This window comes from Rousettus aegyptiacus, unplaced genomic scaffold (assembly GCF_014176215.1).
Source record: "Rousettus aegyptiacus isolate mRouAeg1 unplaced genomic scaffold, mRouAeg1.p scaffold_m13_p_1, whole genome shotgun sequence".
In the NCBI taxonomy this organism is placed as follows: domain Eukaryota; kingdom Metazoa; phylum Chordata; class Mammalia; order Chiroptera; family Pteropodidae; genus Rousettus; species Rousettus aegyptiacus.
Window position 1 is genome coordinate 92,255,250 of NW_023416284.1, and position 16,432 is coordinate 92,271,681.

The window sequence follows — 16,432 nt, forward strand, 5'->3', positions numbered from 1 at the left end:
CCAGCTCTTCCTCATTCTCACTGCTAATTTGGGCTAATTTCCCCTGGGGCTCCTTCCCTCACCCCAGCTTCCCTGCTCAAAGCCAGCAACCTCCCTCCCCTCAGTCTAGGAGGCCACAGAGAGAAGGCTGGAGGGCCAACCCCAGGACCCCTTCCTCATGGGTTTATCAAATGACGACCGGCAAGCCACCTGCCCATTCTGTGCCTCAGTTTCCCTAAGCATTTGGAAGAAGGGCTATGTTTAGATCGAGAGGTTTCCCTGGAGATGTTGTCCCTCCATCAAGGCCAAGCCTGCCCATCCTCCACCTGTAATTCCCTGCACAGAGGCCCTGACTGCTCCAGTTCTGGAGAAAGGGGAGGGGAGGAGAGGCATTAGCACCTCAGAGTTCAGTCTCAGGGCTTCTCTGGCCAGCACCTTCTGGAACTTTGCTTCATATCTCACCCGCTCATCAAAACGCTCCCTTCCCCATTAGCTCCTCAGAGGCCAAGAATACACTGTTAATTCTCCTTAGCCCCATTCTGCAGGTGAACCAGTAGCCCAACAGCATCCCAAAGTCATACAAGTCAGGATGGGTCCAGGGCTCAAAGCCAGCACCAGTTACACTCGGGGAGTCCTGGGGATGCCTGCAGAAAAGCTTTCTTACACCACCCTCACCCTCGAAGCCAGGATCCAGTGACTGAGGACTAGGAGTCGGTCAGTGCTTTGGGGAGGTGTAAGAGCTGTTAAAACACAGAGCAGGGGAGGCAACACCCATACTGAACTGTGACCATCACTCACACCTCCATGTGAGTGAGTTTGTCAGAGCCCTTTCTGAGGCGGCTACGGGGACTGAGAGGATGTGCAGAACCAGTTGTTGACAACAATACCAAGTAATTAAGAAAAAGAAACTGGAAAAGCCTTAAACAGATCCCACAGTCCTGCTCCCTAGAGAGTCCTCAGCTTCAAAATCTGTTAAATGGGTGAGTTAGGGTAAGATTCAATCGAGGGACCAAACGTCCCTGCAGGGGCATTTTCAGTTGTCCTAATGATGGTCACCTACTAGCCTGAATCCAGGCAGGGGTCAGAGACGACGTAGGTGGGATGGCCTACGCAAGGGAACACTGCCTTGTCCAAACGTCAATGGTGTCCTGAGGAGAAATAACAGCAAATGACAACATATTGCTATGTGCCAGGCACTGTCCTAAGTATTTTGTTTACATTTCCTCGGGTAACGCTCACCTCCCTATGAGCTGGGTGCTGTTTTTTTCCTTATCACACAGATGAGGGGGCTGAGGCACTGAATCTCCATGAGTGACATAGAACCCAGGGACAGAGAGCTTGCGCGGGCTGCCCGTGCCCCTGACCACTCTACCACACTGGCCTGGAGGGTCTCTCAGGCTCTGCCCAGTTCTAACAGACTGGGCGTTCAGGCCTGGTTTTCCTGAATTTCAAGTAGAGGGATTTGTTGGCATTGTGACAGGCCGTGTGCCAAGGCTGCAGCAGGGCATTCAGGAGACCAATGCACAGCAGTTTTTGACAGTCAAGCCCTGCTCAGGCTTCCACATCCTTCCTGAGGGCTCAATGCTGGCTTCTCCTTGAAGCCTGAGCACCTGTGGGCTAGGGCAGTGTGCACACACAGGCGCATGCCCACACGCATCACACACCACACACACGCCATAGACACAGACACACACGCCACACATACATACCATAGAGACACACATTCGGCATACAGACATACATACCACACACACACACACACACAAAGGACAGAGGCCACATGCAGGAAGGAGGCCTCCGTGAAGTGAAAGGCAAATACTTTCAGAATTAGAAGCAAGACCCCAAGGGCACAGGCCCTGCCCCGAGCTGTTCAGACTACCCAGAAGGCCTCCCTCCAGGCTGACTGGATTCACTCCATCCCTCAGTCCTACCAGCCCTGCCTTTTCTGAGCTTCTCCAAAGAGCTGAGCAAACCATCGCCTCTTTCTAGGGTTCCCTCCTTCCTTTGATCATGCAACAGGAACAAGGGGAAAGTAAAAATACCCTGTGAATGAAAGGAGCCACCAAGAGCAGAGGCTGGGGGTGGGGCAGGATGGAGAGGGAAGCCGCCTCCATCAGCAGAGGAACGGGGAGCTGGGTGGAGGGGGGCTTGGAGCCTTCAGACCACCACCCCGCAATTCCAAAACAGCCAGAAAAACTCAGACTTGGGACAGTTAGGGGAAATCCCTCCCAAGTGAGATCACCAGGATGGCTGCAGATCCAAGCCAGTGTGCCCACCCACTCCCAGGTGGGTCTCTTCTCCCTGTCTTCCCTCTCCCTTCCCGGCCTCCCTCCCTCCACCCTGTATTCATTCACTTCCTCCTCTAGCCCTTGCTAGCTAGATTCTTTGGCTCTAGGGGAGGAAGGAACTAGGCAGGAAGGGATGAGGAGCAGAGGGAAGAGCACGCAATCGTCTCCACACAGCAAAGGTTCGCTGGCCAACAGCATTTTCCACAACATTCTCTTCAGCAAAAGGGGATGTGAGAGGAGCTGGGGGGATGGTTACAGGCCACTGTTGCCCCCCAGGCCCAACCACCCCACTATCTGAGGGCCCCTCTGCTATGTGAGAACCACATAGAGGACTCCCAGACCTGCCTCAGTGACCCCTTCCCAGTCTTAACAAGCAGAATTCCAAGCTTTTCCCAGGTCTGAGCTGAATCCTCTCCTCAGCAACCAGGGCCTGATCCAGAAAGAACTACGAACCATGAAACAACCACCAAATCCAAAGATCACTACCGTGATTTACTAAACTGCAATTTAGTTCTCACTGAGCTGCTTTTTATTGTCCCAAACCTAAGGAGACGGAATTCTTCCAAACACCAAAACAAAAGGTAGCGTCAGAGGGAACGACCCTGTACTGTGCTCCCAGGGGTGAGGGCAATAACCAATAGGCTCCCTCCCGTCTGCAGCCCTCCGAGGGGCTCTTAGGCTCCTGGCTACCCCCCGCCCCAGGCCAGCCCATAGGGGTTGGCGAGGAAAGCCAGGCCCAGAGAGGGTTCAGGCCTGCTCTGGCTACTCTCAGTGCCCTGTCCCCTACCTTCCTTAAGCCAAGCCTCCTGACCTGTTGGAGGCCCCTTCCTCTCAGTGTTTCCATGTTCCCTTCAGCACTTATTTCATTTCAATCACTGGTGTTTCTGCTAGGCCCAGCCCGGCCCAGCCGCTGAGCAAAGCTTGCGAAGTGTGAATAGATGAGTGGGGTCTGTTTTGACTCTCCTGAGGTGGTGAGATGCCTCCTGTCGAATGTTACTGTGAAAGGAGGGGCTGGCAGTTCCCCTCTCCCAAGGGGAAAGTGAAGGCAAATCCAAGGTCTCCCCTCCTTCCTTTACCACTCCCCACCCATGGGAGCCCATGTGGGGCCCAGACGCCGAATTATAGGCCGTCTCTGTGACCTCCTCTCTCCCATCCCCCTGGTATCCCCATACTGGCTGAGCAGAGATGTGGCTGGCTGGACAGTCTGGACCCAGGGAACAGGGCATGAGAAGCCATGCTCCAGTACAGTTTGATCTCCACCTACATGACTTCCAGTCTGCAAGGAAAGGGGGGTGACCAATTAGCTCCCTCAAACCCCAGCAGCACAACCCTTTCCTGACTTGGACCACAACTTGAGAAGATCATGTCATGCTCATCTTGATATTGCTGCATCCCAGCCTGCATCCCCCACCAAGGTTTGTGAAAGTAAATGATGTGACGTGAGTGAATGATTCCTGGCCTCTGCCCACCCTGCTCTCCTAGGTAACCTATTTCTATACAAGCAGAAAGAGCAGTCCTGCTCCCAGGCACTACCCAGCCTGGGTCATGTTCTAAGAGCAACAAGAAGGCCACAGTGGGGTTCCTGTCCCCTTGTCCCTTTTTCTTCATTTCCTGGAGCTGCTCCAGCTCATCAGCCTGAATCGTGAACTCTCTCAAGTTCAGAAACCTCAGGCCTCCCTGGTCTACCAAAACAATAAGGGCCTAATTCAGAAGTGACTGATACTGTGCTGGACATGTGGCAGGCACTGAGAAATTCTTGTGAAAAGAAGGAAGGAGAGAGGGAGGGATGGAGAAAGTAATTTCTTAGCTTAATGCCAATGGAAACTAAGGAGGGGAAAACTTTAACTCAATTACCTGTGCTTCCCCAACCTGATTCCCTACAGCTTCTTCCTTGTGATACTTACCTTCCAAGTAGCAACTAAGTTCCTTCCTCCTCCAAGAAGTCTGCCCTGATTATTCCAGTTCCTATTATCTCCTTCCTCCACAGTTAATGCCATAAAGCCTATCTCTCTCTCTCTCTCTCTCTCTCTCTCTCTCTCTCTCTCTCTCTCTCTCTCTCTCTCTCTCTTTCTCTCTCTCTCTCTCTCTCCCCCCCCCCCCACCCCTCGGTTGTTATTTGGCACTGATGAGCTTGGAAGCACATTAAGGGCTTGTATGGACAGCACCACCCTCACCTCTGTATCCCCCCTGCCTAGCCCAAGGCTCAGAACACAAAAAATTATCAGTAAATAACAGGACAAAGCCAGGTCCCTGCCCAGAGCCAGCACAGCAGCCACCCACACCAAGGCAGAGCCAACGGCAGGCTTGGCTCTACAGCAACATCCGGGTCCTTGGAAAGGGATCAGACCTTGCACTGAATTCTTACAAACCTCTTGTGTGGTCAGGCATAGAACGCAATCCCCTCTGCCACACCCATTCAGTTACTCAATGTGTAACTGGTCACCCCCCTTCCCTTGCAAACATGTGTTGAGCACCTACTGTGCGCCGGGCTCTGCTCTGGGGACTGGGGAAACTGCTGGGAGTGAAACAGGCACAAACACCTGCCCTGTAGAGGCGACATCCCAGGGGAGGTAGTGCAGGAGAGATGATAAATATATTTACACACATATGTGTGACACTTCAGGGAATCAAGGGGCTATGGAAAAAGTAATGATAAGACTGGTAAGGAGATAAGTAATCACCCAGAGGGGCTTTTACAGGAAAAAAAAAAAAAAGTCAGGGAAGGCTTCGCTGAGGTGATATTTGAGCAAAGATTAAATACAGTAAAAGTATGAGCCATGTATCTGGGAGAAAAGTGTCCCAGGCGGAGACAACAAGAAAATGCAAAGTCCCTGAGGTAGGTGTGTGCTTACCAATCATTGTTCAAGGAACAAGGAGGCCATCATGACTAGAGGGCAGTGGCAAGACAGAGAGGCAGGAGAACAGGTCAGAGAGGGCTCCGGGCACAAGAACACACAGGAAATTGTGGGCCATGTAGCGGACAGAGAAGTGAGGGTCCAGTGAAGGGCTTTGAGCACAGTGACAGGCAAGGGACACATGACAAGAGAAACCTGAGGCTCAAATGGCAGCCACCTACTAAGGCCACGGTAGCTCACATCAGCTGAAGGACAAATCAAGCACCTTTCCTTGTCCCTACCAGTTCAACCCAGAAAATGCCCAGCCTGACCTTCCCTCTCACCCAGTGCCAGGGGGGCAGCCACCAAACTTACGCCAGCCCAGATCTCCTTCAACCGACAGCCCCCATTCCCATGCAACCCCCAGGCCTCTCCTTCCCACCCCATCTCACTCCACCCCCACGTGCCACCATCTCCTCGTTTTTCAGCACAAGACCTAAGTGGGCAAGTCTTTGTCTGCAGCTGTTGCCATTGTGGGCTTCGCTGCCAGTGCTGTTTCTTCCTCTCTCCTCCTTCTTCCTGTCTCCCCCTCCTTAAATCAGAGCTCCCCCAACCTCGGCACTGCCCTGGAAAGCTGGGGCCCACTAGGCATAATGAGTCAATGCCCAAACTCTACCATCTTGCACAGCCGTGAACATAACCACAGTCGTGGATGAGACTTCCATTCCCAGGCCACACTGAGGCCAGGCAGAGAAGGGACAGTGACATCTGAGAAGCCATCACCTGCCAGAAATTTAAGAATCGGGTCAATTTCTATTTCTATATTCAGATCTAAAAATAATCCTATAGCAAAGACAGTGTTTTTACTAGAAGTCATGTCCCCAACCAGAAAACAAGTCCAGAGGCTAACATCTGTACCCCTGAGGAATGGAGGAGTGGCTGGGAGGGCTGAGTGTGGGGAACAGGGCAGGACGCAAACCTCTTGGTACTAATGCAGGTGGCCCAGCCTGGGATGAGCAGCTGCCTGAACTCTCCTGGGACTCACTGTCATCACGGCCAATGGGCAGCCAGTGCTTTCTCCAGGAGAACCAGGAGGCTTAACTAGACACCACGGCTGGCTCATCAGTGTGGCTCGGCCCTTAAACGGCATGGGCTGTCAGTGTGGGTTGGCATTTCCCAATTACTGCAGATAATATCTACCTTAATTGACTGGGGTCCAGATAATGTCATTATGCACTGTGTTCCCCAATTTATTTAATATACATGTGTACACATATATTTATGCCTCACTGCCACCCTGAGATTTCTAAATGTGAGGTTAATAATAAAAACATTTAGACAGGAGTCATCAGCTTTCATTTAAGGGGTGATTTTTACTATCCTCGTGGTGCTCACTTTTCCAAGGAGTCTAAAGAGACACAGGCTGGAAAAGGCTCTCTCAGGCCTGCAGGCTAGGAGGTAGGGTGGGCAGAGCTGCAGGGCGGGCAGGGCTGCAGGGCGGGCAGGGCTGCAGGGCGGGCTTCATCTTTTCTAAGCAAGTTCTGCTTACCACCTCCCTTTCAGGACAGGCTCAGGCAGTGAAAGAGAGGTGGAGGGAACTGAGGCAGAAGCCCCCAGAGCTTGACACCGGGATGGGTGGGGTGCAGTAGCTTGTTGGAAACAGAGCTACCAAACCTTGGGTTGGGCTGGGAGGCGACAGTGGGAGAGACACCGGAGACAGTACCCAGTAAGGAGAGAAAGAGCTTGCAGGAGGAGCAAAGGGAAAGGCAGCCTGTACTCTGCAAGGGCCAAAGGCAGAGAATTCTCTAAATTAATTTTTGATAGTCCCCTGCTAACTAGGGCAGAGTGGACATGAAAACAAGCCCTCCCTGGCCTTTCCAAGATCTGCACGAGGCTGGGTAGGAGCAACAGAAAGCTGGTGTTGCCTACTCTAGGCCCGCTGCCCACCAGGGAAAGCAGTCAGCCTCCTCCCTTGGGTTGGCCTGGACAACCAGCAGCATCTCTTCCAGTCCTGGTGAACAGGGCAAACAAAGCTCAGATGCCAGCTCTGCCCCCCCCCCCCCCCGCCCCGCCATGCCTTCTCCGGGCAGCAGAAGCAGCTACCACTCTGAAGAAGTGAGATAACCTCTAGCTAGCAGCCAGCAGCCAGCAGGCCCAGCTGCCCAGGCTACCAGCAGGGCCTGCCCACTGGAAAGTTGGGTTCTAGGCTGAGTAGAGGAGGACAGCAGGGGTGGGCAGATGTCTTGGGGTGGGTGGTAATTAGGGGCTGCCAGCTCCACACTTGTCTAGGGGAGAGGATGTGTCTATTGGCTGTAATTATAACCCTCAGAAGCCCGTGGGTCTTGATTCCATCTTTTCTTGCCAGCTGTCCCCTTGCAGCCGGACGGATTCCGGTGTGGCCATGCATCCTGGAGTCTGGGCTGGGACCCCCAGGAATGCAGTGGGGGCTGAAGAGCTCTTCTGGCCTGGGTCCACTCCCTGACCCTTCTGACCTGCACACTGTTCACTCACACTCTCACTTGCTCACGGGCTTCCTCACCTACCTCGGGCTGCCTGCCTACCATTGTGCAAGGTGCTGCCTCCTGGAGACTTCACGCCTCCAACAGATGAAGCCACCCAGATGCAGGCTGGGGTAGGGAGAAGGGAGAGAGGGAGGAGCAGCCTATCCTAGGACACCGAGGCAGAGAAAGCAGTTCAAATCCTGGCATGCTCCCACCTCCCCCTCCTCCTCCCTGCCTGCTCAGGACCTGCTCTACATAGCATGCTACATGCCCCTCCCCATCACCCCAACCAACCACATATCTCCTGAAAATCCACCATCGGTAGAGCATTCCTTTGAGTTAAGCATTGCCATCTTCTTCTCTGGGACTCTCTTAAATGCAAAAATCCCTGAGAGGTGTGGCCCTTGAAGTGACTAAGACCTCAGGTGGATATAACTTTTTGCTATTTTTGTCTCTGATTGGTGTGGAGGTATTGACAGGTGGGGAAACTTGATAGCTAAAAGGACAAACGTTGGGGGAAGGTGAAGACAGTGGTCACCTAATTCACAAGTGGGCAGGCATGCTCATCCAGGGCTAAGCAGAAGCTCAGGGGCACCATTCCCAAAGGCCTCCACCCCGTCCCAAAGACAGGATTCTAAAGCCCTCCAGCAAGTGGTGGCCAGGGAGGGGTGCAAAGGCTCTGACCCCACTCTCTACTTGTAACCAGGCACTCTTTTAGGGGCCCTTACCACGAGTCCCCAGGGCCTGCCCAGGAGAGTAACCACACTCAGGAGCCTCCAGACTCTGGGGTGGGAATTCTCTCTGCTGCCTCAGGAAAGGTCCTCAGGAAGGCTCCTCTTCATGGAAATTCTCCCACCACTTAGGTCCTGAGGCTTCTGAGGATCTGGGCATGCATACCCAGAACCTAAGGCCCAGCATCCCACAGGATCCAAGAAGAGAGAGGGACAGACTCAGAGCACATCCTGGGGAAGCGGGAATTAGAACATTCTTCACTTCCTGACCTGCAAGCTGGCCCCAGGGATGTGAGGCTGGGTAGCACGCTGTGGGAATGAGGTGCCCACTATGGAGATCCTCAGGGTGTTGCCTACCCTGCCCACCCTGAGCCCCACTCTCATCCCAGAATGGAGCAGAGAGGGACAATGACGGCACACATACACACACACACACACACTACTCCGTCCCCCATCACAGAGGCCTTTTCGCCAGACTCAGAGGGGCAGACAGGCTAACCAACCACTGCTCCAACAGACACGTGGCTTGGGGCACCCCACAAAGCAAACCCAGCTCAATAACGCAAAGCAGCTTTCTCCCGCACCGGGCGTAGGGATGCTGACGAGAGGGGAAAGAAGCAAGGCGCGGCCTCCAAAAAGGACCGAAAGTCGGAAGGCAGGGGTGTCGCTCGTGGCCTGGGGGCAGGGGGCGCTCGTATGTTCGGGCCTCAGGACTCCCTGCCGTTGCTTCTGCCGCCCATTTCAGAACTAACAGCCTCAGACCGCCACGGTGCGGGGGCGCCTCTCTCAGTCAGGGCCTCCACCTCCCAGTACCGCCCCCGCGCTTCCAGGGTGGGGGCGCTTCCAGCTCCTGGGGGCCTGGAAAGCCCGACCCCGGAGGGGACCACCACGCTAACAAGCATCCGCGCAAGCGCGCGCGGCCGGGAGGCCACATAGAGGCATGAGTTCATCAGGGTCCTGGAGAGGGTCAGTCCAGTGTGTCAGAGGAGCACCTGACCCTAAAGTTCCGAGGCTGGGGGAGGGAAAGACCCCAGACCTTCGGGCGCTCGCCGTCCCAACTCGCTGCAGCCGCGAGCAAGCGGGCGCCGGGCTCTGGTCTGTGGCGAGGGCGATGCTGGGACAGACAGCGGAGCGGGACGCGGTGCGGGAAAAGGAGCCGAGGCGCGCGAGGCTGGCGCTGCCCTCCCGCCGGGAGAGAGCTGCGAAGGGGTGCAGATAACGCCCTGCGCCCCCGCCTGCCCTGGCTCCCCGCAGAGGGGCGTGCTAATACTGCTGCTCCCACCTGAGAGCTGGCACGACCCGCGGCCGGGTAGAACCTAACATATCCCCGGACAGAGAGACTTTTCCCCCAGGCCCGCAGAAAAGGCGCTGCTCCATTCCCTCCCTTGGGGGTATTAGGAAAGCAGGGCCAGCCCCGAGGGGAGACCCTCCAACCCCGAGAACTCCAGTCCAACGGCCTTCCTCCAGGAGCTCTGAGAATGGGAGCCCACCAGAGGCCGCCTCCTCGAGCCCCGGGGTTCCCGCCGCAGCCCGCGTCCCAGAGGCCGGAGGGCACGGTCCCCTCAACCGAGTCCCCGCGGGCCACAACTCACCGCGCGCGGGAGAGGTCTGCGCCGCGCGGAGGGGTCGGTGGGTCTCCCGCCCGCCCCGGGGGCGCAGGGAGGCGGCGGCTGGAGGCTGGTTCTTGCGGTGCCCAGAGCCCGGGCCGCGGCAGGCGGCGCTGACGCTGCGGACCAAGCCGGGCGCGGGGCCGCCCGGAGTCCTGGACGCTGCTAGGATGAGCTGGTGGCTGCTCGGCTGCAACCGCCACCAAGCGCGCGGCGTTCGGTGGTGGCTGCTTTAGCTAGAGCGAACGAGCAAGCTGGGGAGCCGTGGCAAGCCCTACTCCAGCGGCCACAGAGCCCGGCGTCCGAGCCGGAGAGTGCGGGCGAAGCGACTCCGGGAAGCGGGATTCAGCCGAGGGCTCTGAGCTGGGAAGGGAGTGGAGCGGGAGCCGACCAGTGAGCGCAGCCTGCCGAGGTGCGGGCGCCGCGGCAGCGGCAGCAGGAAAAAATGAGAGCGAGCGAGAGAGGGAGCGAGAGACAGGCAGAGCGAGGCAGACGCGGAGAGGGAGGCTGCGGGAGGGGCTGGAGCGCTGGGAGCACAAAGGGGCGAGGGGACCGCAGCCGCTCAGCCCGGCGCCTGCGGCCGCAGCCGCACTCAGGAAGGCGCCAACCCAGCCCCGCAAGTTTGCGCTGCAAGTGCGGGCCGAGCGCGCTGCGCTTCCGGCGGCCTTTTAAAGAGAGAGCACCCGGGAGCCCGCCCCACCTCCTACCCCGACCCGCACCTCCACTGCCGGAAGCCTGGGGTTCTCAGAGAGCCCCGCCACCCTCCACACCCGGCCCGCCGTCTGCTCCCCCTCCCGCCGCGCCCCACCGGCGCCCTCTGCTGGAAGCCCCTTTTCTCCCTTCTTCCCGCGGTGCTAGTGTCAGCTGGCTAATCGACCCCCAGGACTCCTCTTGACCCCAAAGGTCTAGAGTCAGGGAACACAGCCTCCCGAAACACACCCTGAAAAGTACAGCAAAATACGGCGATGGAAAGGGGTTGCGCTCCTCCCCACCCCCTTGCGTCAGTAAAACCACAATCCACAGGGCTGCTTCTCACACAACCGCAAAGTACAGCGGCGTGTGCCCCCATGTGGCATGTTCATTTGCACGCCCCACTCCTCCTGGTTCGAGCATGTAACACGGGGGGAAATTGAGGCCCAGTGAGGCGATTCCATTTGCTCCTGGTCACACAGCCTGGGGGGGGGGGCGCCCTTCCTACTGAGGCTTCCTCCACCTCAGAGCATTACCAGGCTAGGGGAACCCCCCACCCCATGGCCCATAGCTCGCTAGTCTCCCTCAGCCTAGTTTGCAAAGTTTAACAGGTGGCCTGGCCAGCAGGCTGGAGCAAACCTGGGAAGAATCTTTCAGCCCCAGCTCACCTCCTTCCCAGAGGGCTGTGAAAAACCCCAGGAGAGGGCTGGTCTTAGAGACAGACAGGGGAGGAAAAGGTGGAGGGAGCCATGTGGCCCTTTTAGGATTGCAAGAGCATCTTGTCCCAGACTGCAGAGTGGCTTCAATTAGAGCTGTGATGTGTGATTGTCCTTGTCCCAGGGAGGATGCCCAGCACAATGCCAAGGAGCCGGGAAGAGAGAGTGGCTTGCCAGGGGCCACCGCATCCGTGCCTCAGCTCTCCTGGCTGACCTGCAGAGTGCCACCTGGTGCTCAACTGTGCCCAGGCCTGGGGGAGCTCAGATCCCCCTCACAGCCCAACCCCTAATTTCCATGGGTAACCCCCTTATAGGTCAGGGGAATGTCTAGGGGTTCTGGGAATAGCAGGGCCTGACCCTCCCCCTACTGGTCTGCCCTGTCTCCCTCCATGCCTCTTATCGGACACCCTTGCCCCTTTCCAAAGACCCACTCAGGTGCCCCCTCCTCCAGAACTCCAGACTTAATGGTAGGCCAGAACCACATCTTGTTCATCATGTTTCATCCAGTATTTGGCACCTTGCCTGGCCCATAGTGCGAGCTCAATGAATACTTGGCAAATGAATAAATGTTGATAAAGCACGAACTCTTTTTGCTGTCACATGTGATGGCCCCAAATACATATCTCATTTACCCAGTCAGACTGAAGTCTCTGATGGAAGGGCCTAGATCATGCATTTATTCATGTCTTTTTTATGCAACCAGCCCTGACTGAGATCTTGCTCAGCTCCCAGCCCTGGGAATATACAAATGACTGAACATTGCCCTGTCCTTGAGAAGTACATCCCCGTGACCATGCGCACCTCAGCACAACACATTTTAGAGAGGCATAAGCTAAGGCCACAAAAATTCCTGCTGTCCGATGGCTCTGTCCAGACAACTATGCACTGCTCTGGGCTTGCAGAGAACTCGAGTCACTCCTGGAGAGGCTGTGTCCTTGGGGAACAGACTGTCTGGGTTCAAACTGAACCCCGCTCGAGCCAGAGTCTTCCTGCCCTGGATTCCTCAGTCTCTTACCTGTAGGACAAGGACCATAATGCTGACCTTAGAGAAGGGGGACCAGGGTGGTATGTAAGAAGCCACCCAGTTGAGGGGGTCCTGGGGAGGATCAAATTCAGCATGCCTTGGGCTTGACAAATGACACGTCCTATCTTGAGGCTATGTCTGCCCAAAAGATGGGGGTCTTTTGTTTGATTATTGCAAAGTTACCATAAGGGCTAACTTTTGGACCCTATGGGGAAGGCAATCATGAAAAGGAAATGAAATAATGTATGTACCACACCCAGTCCTGTGTTTAGGTGCTCATAAGTGAGAGCCGCTGCAATTTTTACACAGAATATAGCCCTCAATATCTTTTTGCTGAATGTCCTTTTGTTGAATGAATGAATGAATGAATGAATGAACAAAAAATAATGGGCCATGGTTTATTGAGAGCCAAAACTAATCCAGTCACTCTCCCCACACCCTGCCCCTCAGTGTTCCCTTCACTCTGGCCATAATTATCCTGTCCCCCACCCCCAACCAGCTGTGTTGCAGAAGGCTGGGCAGGCTATATTTTTCAGGGGTTAAAAAAAGAAACACTGTTGGCTGGCAGATGGCTGAGTTTGTGGACTCGTCCAGTTTGAAGGTTTCCAGCTTGAGGCCTAGCTCTTCTGGGCAGCCATCCTGGGGCATCCCAGGCCTCCCAGCCCCAGAGTTATCAGTCACCGAGCCCTCCCCTCTGAATCCAAGCTTGATCCAGCTGGGACACCCTCTCGCTGACTGTAGCTGACTGGATTTATCATGGAGACAAACACACAGAGACACACACAGACTCACACACACAAACACACAGATACACGCACTCACATACCTGGAGACACATTCAGATACACATGCGCAGAGACACCCATATACGTACACACATACGTAGATATGCATACACAGAGACCTTTAGACACAGACATAAACATAAACACACAAGCAGACACACATACCTTAAGTAACTTTAATTGGTGCTGCTTGCCTTGTGAGAGCCAGGGACATTGGGTGGAACAATGAGCTACAGAACTACGTCTTGGGGAGAAGAGTTATCAGAAATGATTTCAAGTGGTCATGAAGCAAGGGCGCAGTCCTGAGCCAGCTGGTTCAAGGGCCTGAATTCCAAACTGCCCTCTTCAGCAAGCCATCTCCCACTCCAGAGCTGTGCTCTAACTGGGAGGATAGCACAGGGCTGCAAGCAGGAGGCCAAGTCCTCTGTGCTAAGGCTATCGGACCTGGGGGAGTCCCCCAGCCTCTCTGAGTATTGGTTTCTCCATAGGTGAGATGGGGGGCTGGGCTGAGGTCTCTCTAAAGACTCTGGGATTCAAGACTCTGAGTCGAGTCTCATCCTAAAACCTTTAAAGGAAGCAGGTTGGTCATTCTAATCCACCATTCCCATGCGCACAGGTGTACCCAGAGAAGAGAAGACACCATCTCAACACTGGGGAGGACAGGAAGCTTCGGGGGAGGAGAGAAAGAAGCACGTAGTCCTAGAGAAAATAATAATAGAAAGTCCTGCACCTGCGCTTCATACCTTGGTGTCCTGGAAGTTCTTCCTGAGATCTGACCTCACTCCCTCCTACTATAGCAGGGTCTTTCTTCTGCTCTTATTCTGGCCTCCCTAGTAAGGAAAAACAACTTGTCTGCCTCTTCCCACCCACTGCGCTGGCAACTCAAGCCCACCAAGCTGCTTCTATGACTTCTCCATTTCAAAAGAATCCTAATAGGAGAGGGCAATTGTCTTTGAAAATCCTGAAGTTTAGAATGTGCTGAAATATATCAAAGTGAGCATGAAGGTGCAGGGGCAGAAGAGAGGCTGGCAGGCCTGGAACACCTGATAAATGACCCCCATATTGAGCAGACCTAGCCGCTGCCTCAGCCTGGTGTCTGATGGGTTTTAATTTTGGTTTCCCCTAAACCAGGCCATTAAATGGAAATGCCCCTGAACGGGGAATTTATTTAAACAATAACTGTCCCCTGGCAGGACATTTCCAGTATGAAGAGCTGATAAGAGAGAACGGAATGGCCTCGGACTCTCCAGAGAGCCCTAAGCCACCTGCGGGCATGGAGTTAAAGAGTGTAGTGCCAGAGGCTGAGGCCCCCGGGGGTTAAGAACCATGGAGTGAGTCCCTGGGTCCTCACAGTCCTTCTCCTTTGACCCATGGAAATATTGAGTCTCAAGGACATGGGAACTCTGGAATTCCCCCAGCCCAGGCTCTGGGACACACTGGAACTAGGTGAGTGACCCCCTCCTCCTGACAGCCCTGACACCTCTAGCAGAGGAGGGACCCTAGAATCTGCTCTTTCTTCAGGCCAGTATGAATCCAATTAACAGGAAGCCTCCTACATCCCCAGAGATTTTCTCAAGCCATTGGCTTGACCACAATCCTCTGTTCAGTTCCAAAATCCTAAATGCTGTGAAAACCACAAGTTTACCCATAAGTTTTCTACAAACTCATTTAGCAGTAAAAGCTGATGTGAAAAGGAGTTACTGTCATTACCCCTAGCTCCCTGGGTGGGAGATCCTGTTTCGCAGCAGGAATGGAAGCTAGCAGACTTGTTATGGGGGATACTGCCCAAGCCTCCTGGGAGTGTTATATAATGTGTAATATTTGCACCATATTATCATTTTAAAATCCAAAAATATCTGGCCCCAGGGGTCTATGCAGCTGTACCCATCCATCCCATTTGGACCAAGGGCTTTCCAGGGTACCCAGCACAGTCTTATCTATACTCCTGCCCATCCCGGCAAACAGAAAGAGGAGAAAGGCTGGATAGAGAGGAAAGAGCAGATCTTGAACACAGCTTTGCTAAACCCAAGTGCACAGGACGAGATGCAGAAGGTACTAAGGATTTAGGCTAGTGGAGATTTAACACATGCTGCAGGACAAGGGGTTAAAGGCAAGGCCGGGGTCTCTGTCTCTTCTGCCTGCATGGAGATCAAGGCAGCTGAGAAGGAGGGAACATTCACCAAGTCGGTGGGCAAAGGAGGAGCTGGGGGTGCAGTGGGCGAAGGGAGAGACATGGTCCAACGTAAACTTGAGCTTCTTCTTCCGTCTGCTCTGGAGCTTCCTGGTCTGAAAAAGTGACACTTCGGCTTCTCTTCCTCGGCCTCAGTTTCTCCACCAAGAGGCCTGAAGGAGAGGATATGAGGATATGAGGAAGGAAAAGTAAAGGAGATACCAGTGCTGCCTCAAGCTCAAAGGCAGCCAGGAAGGGAGGGGCAGCTGAGGCCTGGAGGTCAGGGCCCCTGGAGGTCTCTCTCACTTGGACCCTGACAGAGGAGTGGGATTTAGAAGAGCCCAGAGCCCAAAGGAGTGTGGGATGCACCACCAAATGAAGTGTCTAATCCTCTGAGGGCTGAGACTGTGCCAAGCATGCAGCAGGTGCTCAATAAATGTTCACTTGTTAAACCAATGAATGACCGACCACCACTCCCCACCCAGAGAAAAGGAGGCATCCTCTTCTCCTCCTTGATTTCCACTATCCCTTCCTCTTTCTCTCTCCTGCTTCCCCCTCTTTTTTCTTAAGACTCCAGATTTTCCAGCCTCTGTATCATGCTGCAATTTAAAACTACTTATCATCCCTCTCTCTCTACCTGTCCAGGGGCTGTCAGTTGGAGCCAAATGTCATTAGAATGGATGTCACAAGCCAGGATGTCAAAATACAATTAACATTTAAAAGCCCCTCCCTCCCCGCCTGCGCCTCAAGGCCAGCCTGCTCTCTCTGCTGAGTGGCAGGGCTCTGGGTGCCAAGGGAGCAGCCAGGTGCCACACACAAAAGGGGACGCAGTCCAGCTGGCCATGAGAGGAGACCTGCAGGGCCGGGGGGTGCGGGAGGGAAACCGGAAGGGGCATGCCTTTGCTGCGCCCAGCTGCAGTGCCTCCTCAGGTCTTCTCCAGCTCCCACCAATCCTTTTTCACACGCCCACGGCACTCTTCCCTGATCTCACTCGGTCACACACTGCACAGACCATCCTGGCCACAGACACTGTCCACAGCAGCACTGTTCTAACAGGCATGCGTCCCACACCACTCACCTACTTTGAGCCTCAGCGATCTCCGTCCC

The 16,432-nt window shown here is 54.8% G+C and overlaps 1 protein-coding gene across 2 annotated transcripts in view; it reads right to left on the minus strand.

The window, feature by feature from the left end:
• Positions 1–10,023, minus strand: part of GRM4 (glutamate metabotropic receptor 4) — a 115,969-nt gene extending 105,946 nt beyond the window's left edge. Inside the window, exon 1 of one of the 2 annotated variants that reach the window (XM_036238969.1) lies at positions 9,926–10,023. The gene's annotated coding sequence lies outside the window, so the exon portion shown is untranslated. The remainder of the gene's footprint in view (positions 1–9,925) is intronic. The other variant, XM_036238973.1, reaches the window with a different exon arrangement.
• Positions 10,024–16,432: the final 6,409 nt, after the last annotated feature.